This window comes from Tursiops truncatus, chromosome 12 (assembly GCF_011762595.2).
Source record: "Tursiops truncatus isolate mTurTru1 chromosome 12, mTurTru1.mat.Y, whole genome shotgun sequence".
Lineage (NCBI taxonomy): Eukaryota > Metazoa > Chordata > Mammalia > Artiodactyla > Delphinidae > Tursiops > Tursiops truncatus.
Window position 1 is genome coordinate 68,772,277 of NC_047045.1, and position 16,476 is coordinate 68,788,752.

At 41.7% G+C, this 16,476-nt stretch overlaps 1 protein-coding gene across 15 annotated transcripts in view; it reads right to left on the reverse strand.

Annotated features, from left to right (window-relative positions):
• The window catches only part of PLAGL1 (PLAG1 like zinc finger 1), a 99,973-nt gene that overhangs the window by 20,849 nt on the left and 62,648 nt on the right, over positions 1-16,476 (reverse strand). For 9 of the 15 annotated variants that reach the window (XM_073789687.1, XM_073789689.1, XM_073789686.1 and 6 more), the window contains 2 exons: positions 9,767-9,831; positions 1,137-5,675 (listed from right to left, as the gene is read on the reverse strand). The gene's annotated coding sequence lies outside the window, so the exon portion shown is untranslated. The remainder of the gene's footprint in view (positions 1-1,136; positions 5,676-9,766; positions 9,832-16,476) is intronic. The other 6 variants (XM_073789690.1, XM_019951596.3, XM_073789688.1 and 3 more) reach the window with 1 other exon arrangement.

Here is a 16,476-nt window from a genome sequence, read left to right on the forward strand (position 1 = left end):
GTCACGCACCGTCTTCCAGTGTCAATCATACAGTGACCGGAAGATACAAGGGCAAGACACTCCCACCCCCCCACACACACCCCTAATGAGAACTGCCAGTGCCTTCCTCAGTTCCTGGTAGACATGCTGGCCACGCTGGGATGAATTTCAATTTCTGGCCAAGAAATCATGATATTATTTAGTAAGAATATTCTATTTCAAATGGAGCCAAAAGAACCTTCAGTAAAACAATATTACATTTCAGTTGAACTCATAAAGTCCTCTCATGCTACTTTGTCTACTAATGCCCATCTGACAGCCCTGTGAGATGGGCTAGAAAGGCATCTTTAACCCCATCTAACAGATGAGGAAACTGAGGCCCAGACACCTCAGTCCTTTGCCCACAGGCACTCACTAATACAAAGATACTGCAGGCAATACACTGTACTACGCAAAGCCTAATGCACAGCGTTAACTTCTAAGAGTGTTAACTCCCATTAATGTCATGACTGATGACGACGATGGTGACCAGAGGCCAAACCCGGATGTTCTGAGCTAAACCAAGCACTCTCCACTCCCACCTTGCCATCCTCCCCGGCTAAGCTGTCTACACAGCAGCGGACTTCAGCAGTAGCTTTTACCGCAGTATTTTCAAAGCCTTGGAAGCTGTAGCTGGACTCCCTAGTGCAACTGGTACGTGACCAGCATCTTCCTTAGGCTTATCAGTCAACATCTTCCACAAATGGGAGGCAACCTTTACACATCTTCTTATGTACACAAGTGAGGAGTGAAGATAGGGCAGCTTTAAAGCTTTTGAACTGATGGCGTTGTCAGCAGAAAATTCCAGAGATCTGCAGATATTACAGGGGCTGTGTGTGGGGAAGGCAGAGGATATGAGAAGTTGTTAACTGCAGGATCTGATTCCCCGAAACACAGAGGATACTAATTTGCTTTTTAAAAAGAGAAGGTCAAAAGAATTCTGTTCTAAGGTATTTCACAGTTTGAGGGGGAAATGTAGCTCTTCTCTACCAGAGGCTTTTTGAAGTGCCTTGAACCTCCTGCATGTCCTTGACCTCTTTTACTATGTGTTTACAAGCAATTACTAATAAACATGCTCAGATAGAAGTAATTTTTAAAAGCGATCATTGCTTGCGTACCTACTCGGCGACAGGAAACATCAGCTCGAAGGCAGTCAGGGAGACCTCTCAGAAGTTTGAGGCTTCAAACCTGTAAGAAGAGATCTTGCACACCTTAAGTGAACGAAGCTAGAAAAACACTCCCCCTGCCCCCCACCCCCGCTTACGTGGCAACTTGAGCTTGCTTACTTCAAGAGCACAAACACATACACAACTGCTAATGTGTGGAGGAGATTTTCTCCTGCTTTTTAGGCATTTTAATAGACGATAGATCAAGTTCAGATGTTAAAATCCTACAGTATAATACGTCAGTAGACCCACCACCCTTAATTTTTAAATGTCTCAGATACACCATATGGCAAAAGTCTGTAACATTTAGATCATCTGATATATTTAAAAGGTGTGCTGAAGTTCATAATGTTGTAACTTAAAAGGTTTTCAACGTCTCATGTAATCTTGCCCAGGAAGATCTTTAAGTATTTATATTATATCCTTTGTCCTACTTGCAACTGGATTAGAAAAACCCTGATGTTTTCCCCTGCTTTCTGCAAGTAGAAAAAAAAACAACAACCATGAAATTGCTTACATAAAATATTCAAAATAGAACTCAGAGGAAATGGCATTTTTAAAAAATCAACAGTATTAGAATACCATAAAACGGGTATGCAAGTCTATGTAATAACAGAACCTAAAACAAATTATGAATTGAAAAAAATCAGCAATAAACAGTAGACATTCATTTTCAACAAAAGCCTCACATAAAAAGCTTCATATCTTCATATAGATTTATCAACCGTGCAGGGTGAAAAGGTGAAGTCTCCAATTTGCATATACAGTTCCACGGTTACCAAACCTGGCTATACGTTAGAATTACCAGGGCAATCTTTTAAAAATACAGATTCCTAGGCCACAGTACAAACTAACACTGACTGACAGCGTCGCTGGGGCCCTGGGAACTTATGTTTTCACCAAGTCTCCAGAAAGGTCTACAGCCAGCTTCCCACCACTGATCCCTGGTGAGCATTTGGAAACGGGTATCTCTGTTCACCAATCAATTATAAAAGTTGGCTTCTTCCAACTAAGACTATTCTAACCAGTCAATCCTCTTAGGGGGGAAGCTTTTCGGGATTCTCTTTACTGGTACAAAGGTAAATCTATTATGTAACAGCCAATTATATCTCACCTAAGCGATTTATTCACTTGGTTGCCTGTTTTCTTCTCTTAATTTGCTCAAAAAGGCTATGTCCATTTATTTTGAATAATATAAGTTATTAAACAGGAAAATTAAGTTAAAAACAGGAAAATTAAGGCCATTTTCAGACAACTAAAGTTTTAAAATAATCCACCACAATTTAGGGGAAATACTGGAGGTGAGTAGGTTCTCTGAATCACCCAGAGTATTTGTTTTAAACGTACTCCTTGCTTTGCAGATGCATAAACACTTCACAAATTATCCTCATGGTCAAGCTCTCTTCTCAAAATACTCAACCTTTATCGTGGTGGTTTAATTGGGTGGTCTCCAAAGGCCTATATTAATTTTTTTTAAGAGCTGTAAAAAACATTAAAGCAAGAGAGTACAATTCTTCTGGATGATTCCTCCTTTGCTCCTACCCATCTCATCAATGGACAATACCAATTTATGAATTTATGAAGAGAGGCAGAGGCTCTCTTCTGCTTCACTAGAAAGGGCGCACATGACATGAAGTACGCAAACCAGGCAGTGGAGTAGCTTAGCTTCATTGTCAAAATATTCAAATTATCACTAAAAGAAAGAGATTCCTTTCTGAATTCAACAATACTCCTTGGCCTCCGAGGGCTCACACAGGAGCTTATTCTTAAGCCGTTCAATGTAAGCAGCACTAGTGAAAGCGGAGAACTCTGGCAGGGAGGAGATCAAGTCCCTCGGCCTTTCCCACCTGCCATCTCAGGCCCAGTTTAATGCTTAAATAGTTAACAATGCAACAGAGAACCTGAAAGCATGCATGGCCCCAGGGGAAAAATCATGCGCAGTGTACAACAGTTTAATAAAGCAGCGCAGAGGCAGTTAGGAAGAATAACACGTCTGCATTTGACGGGATGCTACTTGCAGACAATGGTTTTTCAGGTCAGAATTTGGATTTCAGAAATCACAGAGAAAAGGTTTCAATATGTCAATTCTATTTTTTTTTTGTAAAGAATACGTTTTTTTTTTTAAATGACCCAATAACATTAAACATTTCTAGATATACTTGTTTCTGAGCTTCAGAGTAGGAAGAAAAATCACATTTTTCTAGGAACGAGGATTGGTGCACGGTAAACAGATCAGTTAGAGGGAATTGTCTTAAATAAAGGGGAGATATTTAGGGGGAAGTGATTTGTTTATTCAGTGATGACAAAAACTAAAGTTTCCTGAATCTAGAGCGTTACGATTTCTAGAATGCATTTCTGCTGTCACAATCTGTTTTTCTAAGCATTAGCTTCTGAGCCGCTTTGAGAAACGCGTCTTTTTCTCTGTTAATGAACTGGTTTAGCTGCCTGCTGAGCGCTCACTGAAACCCGAATTGAACAAAGGGATTTCCCTCCAGTTTCAGCTCATTCACTTGGAGCTACTCCTGATTTTGCTTAAGTAAATTCTTCAAACTGACTTTTTTATTTCAAATGATTTGAGTGGGAAAGAACTGGGCGAGCCTGGACACAGGGAGGCCTGCCTCGGCTTCCAGCGAAAGACTCCTCTGGGTTGAGGATGTGCAGGGCCTGTTTTCGAAAAGCCTCCCAGATAAGTTTTTTATTTTCTAAGGACTGTAATTCCAGACGGAAAGGAGCCCACCCAATTTGGCAGATCACAGGCAACTAAGTCTTACTTCGGGGAGCTGGATCACCGCGACTGAGATTATACCTCTGAAGTGGAGACCGTAAACAGGACATTCATTATTCATTTCACAGCAATGGAGTCGTTTTGAAGACGACAGGAGCATGTTGTGAAAGGGTTGCTCAGAGTTTGAACAGATCTGTGAGCCTGGCACCTGGCCCTCTACCTTCTCTCACACAATCCCTGGGGGACTTCAGTCACCACCCAGGGTTTCAACTACTCCTTGGGGTCACAGACCTCCCAAATCTCTATCTTCAATCCTGAACTTCTTTCATATTTCAGGCGAATCCATCTACCTTCCTCCTGCACCTCTCAGCTTAGATATCGTCAGTGCCCCTGAAGGTCACCTACCCTAGAGCAGGGGCTCCGCACGGCTAACCCGCCAGGCCTGCTCCTCCGCCACCAGCGATTTTAGCCACTGGCACCACTATGGGATAAGAGTTAACGTCTGTTGGATGCTCACCAGGTCATGGCCGTTGTTTTAATCACTTTACTTAATGCTCCAAACAACCAACCGTATGCGGAGGAAGCATTAACCTCATCTTACTTATGGGGAAACTGAGGCTTAGGAGTGACGCCAGTTTGCCCACGGTCACACAGTCAGCAAGCAGCTGGGCCGGGCTCTGCATCCAGAGTGTGGAATTTGAGAGTCCACATTATTAATAGTCAGTCTCTTCACCGTGTTGCTTCCCAGCTGCTCCAAAGTTAGAAACTCTGGAGGCATACGAGATTTTACTCACTGACTAAGCTATACAGATTCTTCGAGCTTATTGTCTCTCAAATCTGTTTCCTTCTCTTCATTTCCATAGTTACCAGTGTTTGGGTGATGTTTTGCCTTCATTACAGCCTCCAAATCAGTGCAGCAGGACAACTCTGGAATGTTACTTCGTTTGTCCTCCCAACATCCTTTCTAGCTCATTTAAAACAGGTGCAGCTTTGTAATTCCTTGTATTTTAGCCCAGATGACGGCAGAAGCAGTCTGTCTTTCTTAACATCTAAACCCAGTGAGGAGACTCTGCCCAATTTCAGGGTCGAGAGAAGGAGAGAGCGGTAAGAGGGAGCGAAAAAGACACTGTCCCCTCCACCCCCAGCTCCCGGGGCTGGAAAGGAAAAGGGGCCCTGGCACAGCTCTGTCCCCAAGGCAGGGCAGAACCCTCTAGAGGACAGCTGTGGGTGTGCTCAGGGAGGCCAGGCCTGGGGCAAGAGTGGCAGGGCTTCAAGAGACCACTACCCCACTGTCATATACCAAAGACCAGCCCTCACCTACCGGGTGCCAGGGAAGTCTCCAGATTCTAGGACACACACTCCACGGGGGAAAGGGAGACACCTAAAAATGACTGCAATGAAATTTCTCTCTAGGTTGACGGCATGGGGAATACAAAAGTGAGTACTTCCTGCATACTTGACACCGTGGAATGAGATTCAGACCTGTGAGGGGCGCCTGAGTAAGGTGCAAAGAATCACAGACTTGTGTGCATCTGTGCTATAGACTAGCTTCAACTGCCACAATGGGAGCCAGATTATTTTTCAAAAAATGCCACCACCCCTCCTCTTGTAGAGAGGAGTGTGGACTCTGCAAAGGTGCTGGGGACCTGGCAGCTGTCCTGTGCTTTAGTCCCGGGGGCAGGTAGAGAAGGAAGGAAGGAAGGAAACAAGTACAGATGTCGAGAGTTTACTCACAAGATTAACGCCTCTGATTCCTATGCAAATACCTAGAAAGGGAGAGACAGAGAAAGTTTAAGGCCTTTATCTTAAACTCTGAATTGCTTAAAAACCAAAGGAAAAAACAGAAGTCTACTAGGAAGAGAAAAGAGAGGCCAGTGCTGCTAGAATCTTGAGGCCCAGGACACCGCCGCTTCTGAGCCTGGACGTGCCTCCCAGACCAGCTGCCCGGACAGAGTTTCCATCAGTTTGGAAACCAACTGTTTCCAACAGTTCTGGAAACTGTTGGTTTCCAGAAGATGGAAATAAGAGTGTGCTGGAAACTGGGGTGGTGTCAGGGAGGAGAAACGATATAAATGTGACAAATTTGTTGATTCAGAGATGTTGCAGTAACGGTAGGTCCTTGTGACACCAAATGTCTACAGGGATTTGGACTCTGGGGTCAGTCATGTCCTCAAAACAAATTCCATTTAAATTCTGTGGCTGAATATCTGAGACTTCGGATGAGGCTTATGAAGGCCCTGATGAAAACCAGAGAGGATTCTAGATAAGCCAAGATGTATCAGCCAGTATGCCGAGATTAGAACTTTTGGAACAGGGAGTTCTGGTTGGAAGCATTTCAGACATACAAGAATCAGCAAATAGGGGACCCCATTTTCCTGCTGCACTAGCACCCACTAAGTCTGCCCGGCATGTGGGCCGCATCCACAGGGAAGACAGACCCGGGAGAAGAGGAGATATCTGGGGAGCAAGTGCCCCATCACAGAGGCAGGGCGGGCCAAGACAGTGCCCCCCTCTCTGCTTCGGTTATTAGGAAAATGAGCATTTGGTATTAAACGGTGCCCAAGAAGAAAACCCCCAGACAGGGAACTTGGAAGTTAGGGTGCGTTGAGCAAGCAGACAGAGGCTCGGGAAACCAGAGTGCAGGGCCGCTCTCCTCTCCTAAGGGTCTGGCCTCTGCTGACACTTGCTTCCCTTCTCACACCAGATGGGGGAGCCCAGATGGAAGAGAGGAGGGGGCAGTCAATGAGCACTCACAGGGCTCAGCCCCAACCCTCACCATCCGACAGGGGCAACCACGTGCCGGAGGCTACCTTCCGACCTGTGGTGCCCCAAAACTTAGTGGCGGTGGAGGGTGTGCTGGACGATGGGGACCGGCCCACCCTACTGGCCAAGAACTCAATTTTCACGTGGCTTCCTTCAAACTACTACTAGCCTGGCAAGTAAAGAGCTTATCAGTAAAGGGACATTTCTACGCACTGGACACCGAGATCCCTACTGGTTCCTCAGCCTCTCTGTTCTCAGACTGGCTCCCCTTCATCCCTTCATTCTAACAATGCCGCTGTCAGAGTGATTCTTCTAACATGCAAATACGCTCCCGTCACTTGGCTGTTTGGAATTCTTCAATGGTCCCATTAATTTCCGTCAGTGGCAACCAAGAGTCCTGACTGATCCACTGCAAGTTTTTAATCAGAAGAGCGATATGCTAAGGGCTCGCGTTATAGAAAGAGACCTCAGACAGCAGGCAGACAGATAATGCTCCTGCGTTTATCCATTCTATACATTAAAATCAGTAATTCCATAGGAAAAAACACAGAAAACAATTTTTTAAAGCTGTGCACAAAAAAGACTAACAGCAATAACTGAACACTGACGTTTCTCTGTAAAGCTGAGCGTTGACAGGGAGCTCTAAATCTCCCGAATCGGAACTAGCAAACGGGAACCATTTTAGGGAAACAACAAAAAATGATGATCACCCTACTGTGGTTCTAATTTGCACGTTGACTGTGTGTGTGTGTGCGCGTCTGTTTTATGAATCACTTTTAATTCCTGTGCTCAAACAAAAAGGGAAGAATTACCTTGGTAAATGCCACATAATGGATCAATTAAGTTACTCCCCAAATAAAGTACACTTTGTCATAGTATAAACACGCATAACTCCTAACACTATTTTAAACACATTGATAGAGATATGTGCTTTATTTATTAATTGTACCCACAATAGTTAACACCCTCCTATATGATGACCCCCCCAATGCCCTTCATCCCCAACGGCCTTCACTTTAACTTTTTGTTTGTTCAGGGAGTCAAGGAAGTAAAAAAAAAAAAACAAAAAAAAATTAATGCTATTTCTTGGATAGTAACTTTCCTTACCTCAAAGTGGTATGATAATGTGTTTTACTCTCCCTTATTCTTTTACTAGAAGCATACTCTACTTACTACTAGGTTGTGTTCCTACCGTTAGTTAAAAAACGTTAACCAAATGATACTATTCTGCTGGAGGAAGTCCAAGAAAGATGGGCTGGTGGAGTGCAAAGAGCAGCGGCTTTGGAGTCACATGGCTCTAGGTCGGAACACTGCTCTGCTACTTGCCAGGTAGGTAACCTTAAGCAAGTTCCCTAACTTCTCTTCATGCTTACATCTCTCTACCTGGCAGAGCTGTTGTAAGATTATGCATTACGTATGTCCATACGGGGGCACCATGACTGGGGCAGAGTCTGAAGTTTATGTACAAAGTAGATGTGGCCTGTTTAGTAAGTATCAAGAATGATTTTATACACTGGGTAAGTTCACAACTAGGAAATATTCATAACCTGTTTCAGAATACAATACATATAACAGAAAGTATGAATTATTGGTTCACTTCAATAATCTTTCTTTAATTTGGATCATGACACAATTCCATTCTCTAACACATACTTGTAAAAGAAGTTTCTAATTATTTCCTGCCTGCTTCAAAACTTTGTATGTCATGTATTTGAAAGATTTTTTAAATTCTTAAGCAGTATAATATTATTAGCTGTGCTTTTAATGGCAACGTCACATTTAACTAGAGGAAACAATTACAAATAGGCCTGGCATGAATTGGTCTTACAGGTATCATGAAGTCACCCAAATGATATACAGAAGTGATTCTGGCACATTTGGATGTTGCTAGAATCTTTCTTTTGAATGTATGAGTGGGGAAGTGGATTAATTTCAATTAGAACCATTTGGAGAACAGGAATTTAAACACACACATCTAATATTTCACTTTGGCCCTTCACCTGGAGCAGCTGTGGACAGCCTTTCTAGAAGTCAGTCCAAGAGCAAAATAAATTTGGAAGTGGTTCATCTAGTTTAGGAGAAAAAAAAAAAAACCAAAAAAACTCAAGTGTACAATGGGATATAAGAAAACTTACAAAGAAGACTGGAATAAAAAAATACGGCATATTGCAGTCAAGGACATTTTGCAAAAAACTATGTGGAGAGAGGCCAAAAGTTATGGTTAAGCAACATTGTTAGCACTAAAGCTGCAAAGTAGGGGGAGGGTTCCTTTGGGGTGAAGAAGGCAATGGGCTTAAACAGAGAACGAATACACGTCACAGGAGAAAAACAACCCAAATGCTGGATATGAAATTTAATGACTAGGTGTCACTATTTTGAAACAGGCGTTTAAAACAAATCATCATCTCTATATGTATGATGGAGAAAAATAAAAATCAAAACTTCTGATAAATATTGGGGATCCTGTCGACCACGAGTTCCCTCAAATTTAGGGGCAAATTTAGGTTACCTCCACTGGATTTAGTGGCATACTTATTTCATAATTTTAGGAAATTTGGACAGAATATATGCAAATTGAGAATCACCTCACATTATGACTTTAGGAGCATGATTTAGAGACTGAATTGTCATGGATGCAACATACTAAATACGATTCTAAATGGAGTCTAACACCCCCAATTTTCCCCTAGCATTAATTTGTTTTTCTTTGAAAACGTCTTTTTAAGTGTCAGGGAGGGAGATCACAAGTTTCTAGGAAACAAGTCATGATAAATAAAAGGCATCTGTATAGTGCCCCTTATTTCTAAAGTTATAGGAGTATCAATGACAGTTCTTAGCATGTTCTCTTGATTTTTCTAAAGAGGAAAAAATAGGCTTTCATATTCCCCAGCCGTAATTTTTCCCTCAAGGTCTGCAGTTCCTCAAATGAAAATTCTCGGAGAGCAAGTGTTTTCTGGAACATAACCCCCTCTACCGTGGAGAGCGGGAAGCTTTGGCGTGTGCTCTAACGTAGGAGAATGAGAACACAGACTCACAGCTGGCCACAGAGAGCAGCCTGGGCAGAAGTCAGAGGGTGTAGCGGAGACACACTTACCTTTCTAAGTTTGAGGTACAGAGGAGTTTCAGATGTGACATGAAACATCAGATGTGAGAGCAATCCTAGAAGAGGAAAAAAATGTCAAAAGGTTAAAGAAAAAAAAAAAAGGCATTGAGAAAAACCACACCGATACTGCGTTAGGAGACATTTATATACAGAATGTGAGTTCAGGAATGCCAGGATCAAAAACTTCTTTCCGTCAATATGCCATCGTGTTATATTCCAACCTTCCAGAGACACACCTCTAAGTTCTTACAGGATTTTTAGTTTGAGAGAGACAATGTGGTGACGTGGTGACGAGCTGGGGCCATGGTGCCAGAATGCCTACATTCAGATCCAGGTGTCACCTGGAGCCACTCAGAAACCTCACACCACTTGCTGAACAGCTCTCTGCCTCAGCTTCTCGCCTGTAAAATGGAGATGATAACCATACCTATAGCCTAAAAGCCTTTTGACGATTAAATGAGTTAACGTGAGTGAAGTGCTGAACACGGCACCTGGGAAGCAAGGTGTACTCCTGTATTTGCAATTCTTTTCCAGAGACCCCAATTCACGTGAAAATTTCTCAGAGCCTCAGGAAGAAATCAGATGATAATCAGAACCTTTTGTAAAAGGGTCAACTAAGAACGTTATCCTTTAGGAAAAGGAAGCAGGTACCCAAGCAGGGCTGAGGGTGCACTGGGGAAGAGAGGGAAAAAGATGACAAAGAGCAAGGAAAGACCATTAAAAGGCCCAAACCAAACAAACAGGCAAACAAAAACCAAACCAAACTAACAAACAAAAAAACCCAAAACCAAAAGGAACCTTTGCTTAACTGCAATTTATTTTTTCAAAGACAAGCTTATTACTCAGAGGAGAGGCCTGAAGGGCAGAACTTGTTGACGGTAAGCATACCCGTCTTTCTTGTAATTCAACCTAACCCATAAGGAGGATGTTTCCCTTTCAATGACTAGATCAGCCTGTATTAGGGCCGCTTCATTTGGATGGATGGGAAGCTGTCTAAGAGGGAAGTATCTTTCTGCTAGGAAGTTTGTCTATGGAGATAAACACACACATAAATACAAAGATCTAATATATGTTGATCCCCAAACGTATTTTGAGGGTCTGACTCTTAAATTACTTGAAATTCTTCTTGTATACGACAACAGTCTTCAGGCCCGAGAAAAGGACTCTTTTATGGAGGATCATGTAGTTGACGTTATCTGGTTCTATAAACACAGCAAGAACACAACTTTTAACTACAGTCACTCCCTGGGGCCTGTATGTAGTTCTATCAATGTAGACAAGATATGCCTCACCGCTTTTAAGCTGAAACATCAAACGGAAAAGTGTCGTTTGATTTCCTACTTCTTCCACCCTCTACCCCTCCCGACTTTGGTATGATGTCACACAAAATTACTTCCAGAAACTGGGAGGATTGAGCAGCCGAGTTATAAAACCTAAGTAAGAGGCTTACAGCTTTCTTATCTACAAGTTAATACTTACAGGGGCGAGAGTCTATCAATGATCAAGGCCATGGTAATTTTCCTGTTTTGTAAGAAATCTAAAATCTCAGCAGAGTCACAACCTGCCGAATCGACCCCATTTGTATGACCCATACAAGCACCTATCCCTCTACAAGACTGGCTACCACGACTCGTAAATTTGGAAACCTGTATTTTAAACTTCATCCCTACTTTTAATCAAGACAGAAAACCAAACAGATTGCTTTTAACGTAATCTTTGTGGTAAAAACAAAAATAACATGGAGAATAAAACATTAGCCAGTTTCTGTACCTGGGTGCTTACTTACCTCTCCCCTGCCCTCACCTTTTCTAAAGTTTTCCATTATGATTTTAAGATGTTATTTTTCCCAAAGAATGTTGACAACTATTTCCCACTTAAAGCTCTGGTTTAAAAAGAAATCGGGTTTAACGTGAGAATAACTCAGAAATTGGGCTTGTCCCAGGGTCCTGTGAAATCACAGGAGTTAGTACTCTAGAATCAACATTTCCCCTACACACTTTTCACTTAGAAGTAAAGGTGCTTGCTTCCTTTGACAAGAGGTTCATAACATACAGTGGTGGTGAAGCTGGTTAAAGAAACTGTCAAAGGTTTTGTTTTGCATTATTTCACATTACATCATAGAATTAAAACTTGAAAATGGAAGTCTATCCATCTCAATCACTAAAGCTGGTCAGGTGAAAGTCTACAAAACTCTAAATTAAAAGTTTTTTCATCTTCTTACTGAAAATACCTAAACACTGTGCTGAGACTTATTTTTTTAAACGAATATTAAAGAAGAGAGCTTGGATTTGAAAAGGACAATGCCATACACTTTCTATGCCTCCTGTTCAGAGGCTGACGACTGCCCATTGCCACATTGAAAAACTGTTTAATAATCCTCCATAAAGGAGAGATTTTAAAAAGCTATGGCACCAATCAGGTAACAATAGATCAATCAGGTTTCCCTAAATGTAGTATTTGCAGTTGAAGCCTGGATAAGTAATTACATTCAAAGTAATGTACAGGGAGCTATCAATCCCCATTCATTCAGCACACATTCACTGAGCCAAGAGCTTTGCTGGGTTTGGAGATATAAAAATGAATACGACACAGCTGCTTTACTTCCAGCTAAAAGAATATACCTAAACAAAGAGCTACAGGGCAATGTGTTAAGTGTTATAATAGAGGTGTGCACAAAGGGCTGAGGGCCAAAGGAAAAAGCAATAAATTCTTTCTGGGAAATCAAGCAAGTGAGGGGAGAGATAAAAGAAGGTATGGTGATGTTTCCTTGTGATAAACTCGACTTTTTCTTTACTGTGTTGTCAAAAGTAAGACAGTAATTTTAGGATTTGTGAACCGTTCTCATCGCAAGTGCTAAATTGGTCTACAAGCCAGTTTCATTTATGTTTGACACTGACTTCCAGTTATAATATCCCAAGAATAAACATTTCAAAACTAAACGTGATTTGTAGTATTTCCACCCAACACACACAATCCAGAACAGCACAAACACCTACGTGAATGAAACAGATACAAAGTTCAGAGATGTTTTGAAACATAAATGAATGAAAGACACATTCTAGAGACGTAGTGATATCATATTAACAATGCCTAAAATAAGTATCAATTTTTTTCTCTTCTTCTTAAAGCAAAAATAAAAGAATCACCTGATTATATCATGGTTAATATTTGTCTTTCTCTACTTCTGTGTTTAAAAAAAATAAGGAGGGTATTGAATCAACTTCTACTTAACATCATTTATTATGCATATCATATTCCTACTTATAACACAGTTGTGACAGAACCTCCATTGTCCATTACACACTAGCCCCAAACTTGAGTAATTCTAATGTAAGCATGAGAAACCACGTCTCCTTTGGGGTGAATTTCCAAATTCCTCTGTGTTAAACTGAGGTCTCATTTTCCCTGTGCCTGGTTTTCACAAGAAGGTCCATTCCACCCCATGTGCTCCTTTTCAGCTGTCAATAAACAGAGGCAGTGAATTCCCCCACGGCTTCACAAAGCTAGTTAGGCAGAGCCATTCATTCCTTCAGGAAAACAGGGCATTGATTTCAGTGAGTTCCCAGGGAGCAGCTGCAACAAAGAGATCAAAGGCCCACCTCTCTTTCCCTCCACTGCTTTCATTAGGCCAGGCCCAGACAAACAGCGACAGGTTTCCTCGAGACAAGGAGAGGGCCGGCAGACCACCTCATGGTTCAATTCAAATTCATCCGTTTCCTACATTCCAGTGACAGTCCAGAATGCTAACCATGACAGACCAGCACAATCACCCGGCATAATATACTGCTCGCTAGTTCATCCAAGGTCAGAGGGAGAAAACAAGCGCTGAGGGAAGTCCTCCGCTTCTAGGGCCTGCTGAGCCACGACGGCCCCCCGACATTCCATAAATAAACTAGGCCCGCTCACTCTCCCTTTCTTTCTCCAGCCTGCAATCCCACAAGCGATGGTCTCACTTAATCTGCAATTTCTTTCGTGTCACCATACCTACACCACTGGGACACTCTATTCTCAACCTAATGGTTCTGCTGATGATAGGAGGTCTGCTACACGCACTGCCCTTCTTGGTTCACACCCAGTAAACTACTACCGTATGATGAACTGAGAGCTGTAACTCCTGGGGCTTCCCTCAGGCCTCATCTCCAGAGAAGGCCACGCGACCTAAAGAGGGACTCCGTTTGCATAAATTCTGTTTGCAAAACACAAACACGAACAGAGATAGAACAGTTAGCTTTTTGATGTGAGCTAGGTAATCACCGAAACTGGTAATCCAAGCTCTTAAATGACAGTCTGTGGGTGAATGAGGGTGTGTGTGTGTGTGTGGGTGTGTGTGTGTGGGTGTGTGTGTGGGTGTGTGTGTGTGGGTGTGTGTGTGTGTGTAGGGGTGTGTGTGTGTGTGTGTGTGTGTGTGTGTGTGTGTGTGTGTGTGTGTGTGTGTGTGTGTGTGTGTGTGTGTAGAGGGTTAGCGAGGGGGGAGGGGAGAACCAGAGGGACTAGGGAAGAAAGTGGATTATCCTGATTCGTTACCTACACTGAACACACAGAATTTAAAGATTTCCAAAGTCTCCACTGAATTCCGAACTGCTACTTTGACACCACGCTCACGAGAGCCCGTAACAAAATGCGTTCCACTCCATTTCTGCTGCTAATCCTGAGTAAACATGGGAATAGATGGGTTAAGTTTCAAAATTCCTAAACCAAAAAGAAAATAAACAATACTGGAATGAAAGGTATGGAGAACTCACTCCATGACACACAACACGGCCTTCCCACGTGCCCATCTTAGGAGCTTCGGGACTGACCTGGGGGGTCCATTCATTGATTATTCATTTGACTGCCAAAGATGCCATTTTGTATAGGGTACTGAACAGTCCTCAAGGTAAAGACTTTCACTTTTCTCAAACTGGGACAGAAATGAACTTAGAAAATACAGAACTCCCAACTGCACAGGAAAGGTAGTGGAATTCTTGGTAGGCTCAGTGTGACAGTTATATTAGGAACCTCAAAGCTGACTCTGGCACTGATTCACTTTGGCCTCTGTGTCTCCCTACTCTTCCAAAATGGAGACAGAAACATCCGTGAAGAATTCCTTTACGAAGGATTGTGAAATAATCGTTCCTCAAAAACGATGTACTTCATCGAAGAAAGCTGGTCTTAGGAGTATAACCTCCTTCTATAATAGATCACTCTAATTCAATAGAGCTGCTTTGGAAACTCGCTACGTTTCTATAAATCAAATCATTTTTTAAAAGCAGTCAGAGAATTTACTACTCGAAGAAAGGCTATGGCTAATGACGACATATACTCATCAGTTCACTTATATACTTTTCAAAAGCATTTACAAAGCACTTAGAAACATCAATTTGATCTTCACCATAACCATCTGAGATAGGTGGTTTTATGAATTTCTATTTTTGAATGAGGAAAAAAGCCTCAAGAGAGGTAATAAATTGATTTGCCAAAGTCACAGAACAAATAAGTATATGAGTCACAACTTTAAATATTGTTTCTAAATCCCATGCTGTTTCCTTTGCCCCTAGCTACCACCTCTGCGTGTAATTATTCACTGACGTTCTCCGTAACTGTATTAAATAAGTAATAAGAATCTATTTCTAAGCCAATGCATTGTACCGCTCATTCAAGGAGGCAGTGTTTAAGAGTATGGACTCTGGTGTTAGGTTCACATTCAAATTTTAGTGTCACCTTTTAGTAGTTTTGTAAATTAAGCAATTTAACAGTATTTCCAGAACCTCGGTTTCCTCATCTGTAAAAGAGGAATAATACCTTCTTTCATAGGGCTTGCAAAGGATAGAATCAGATAACCTGTGTAAAGCACCTAGAGCAGTGTTAGCATATAAGAGATGCTCAACAATGGTAGGTATTATCATTGATGTTGAAAATCAAACCAATATAAAACTTGTTAAAAGGGGGAAAATGCTTCCTTTTCAATAAAAAGACACAAAATTTAACTTTCAGCCTCTAGATTACATGGTTCCCTCTAGCACTAAAAATTTAGCACTCAAGTCTAGGATTTTATGGGGCCAAGTAATAAACCAAGATCAAACTGTCATAAAAGATAAGCTACTATACAAAATAGAAACACTAATTGGTCTTAAAAAAAAAAAAACTGAGGCAAGTTCATGGTTGCTATAAAGCAGCAATGTTGTTTTTCTGTACAATCAGTTCTACTTCTTGCCGTTTAACCATTTTAAGTAGAAATGTATTGGTGTTAGGCAGAAATTCACAGACTATTGCCACATGAAGAGAAAAATACCTAATAGGAATACTTGTTTTATGTAGCTAGTGCGTTAAAGTTTTCAAAGAATACATGTCTTACTTCATTTGACCCTCATGCTACTCACTAGGAGAACATGGATTAACTTTCTAGCACAAGAAAAGACTGCCAGTGATAAAAGGCAAACCTTACTTTTTAACTCCTTGTCTCATTTTTCATGACCCCTTATTGATAGATGATGGTATGCAGATGCTACAGTGCAGAGTGTACAAAATACTATGGGAAGACAGAGACAGGCCAGTAAGTCTCGGAGAGCCAGAAAAGGCTTTGGAAAGTAGATGGCATTTATCCAACTTTTACCTAGTACACAAGCACGTCTAGAATATTCTTGGTTGTTCTTGAGCTTCATGGGATTTTCTCTGAATTCTGAATACGTCATTCAGTGATTTAGTTGTCCTTCACTGCTTTT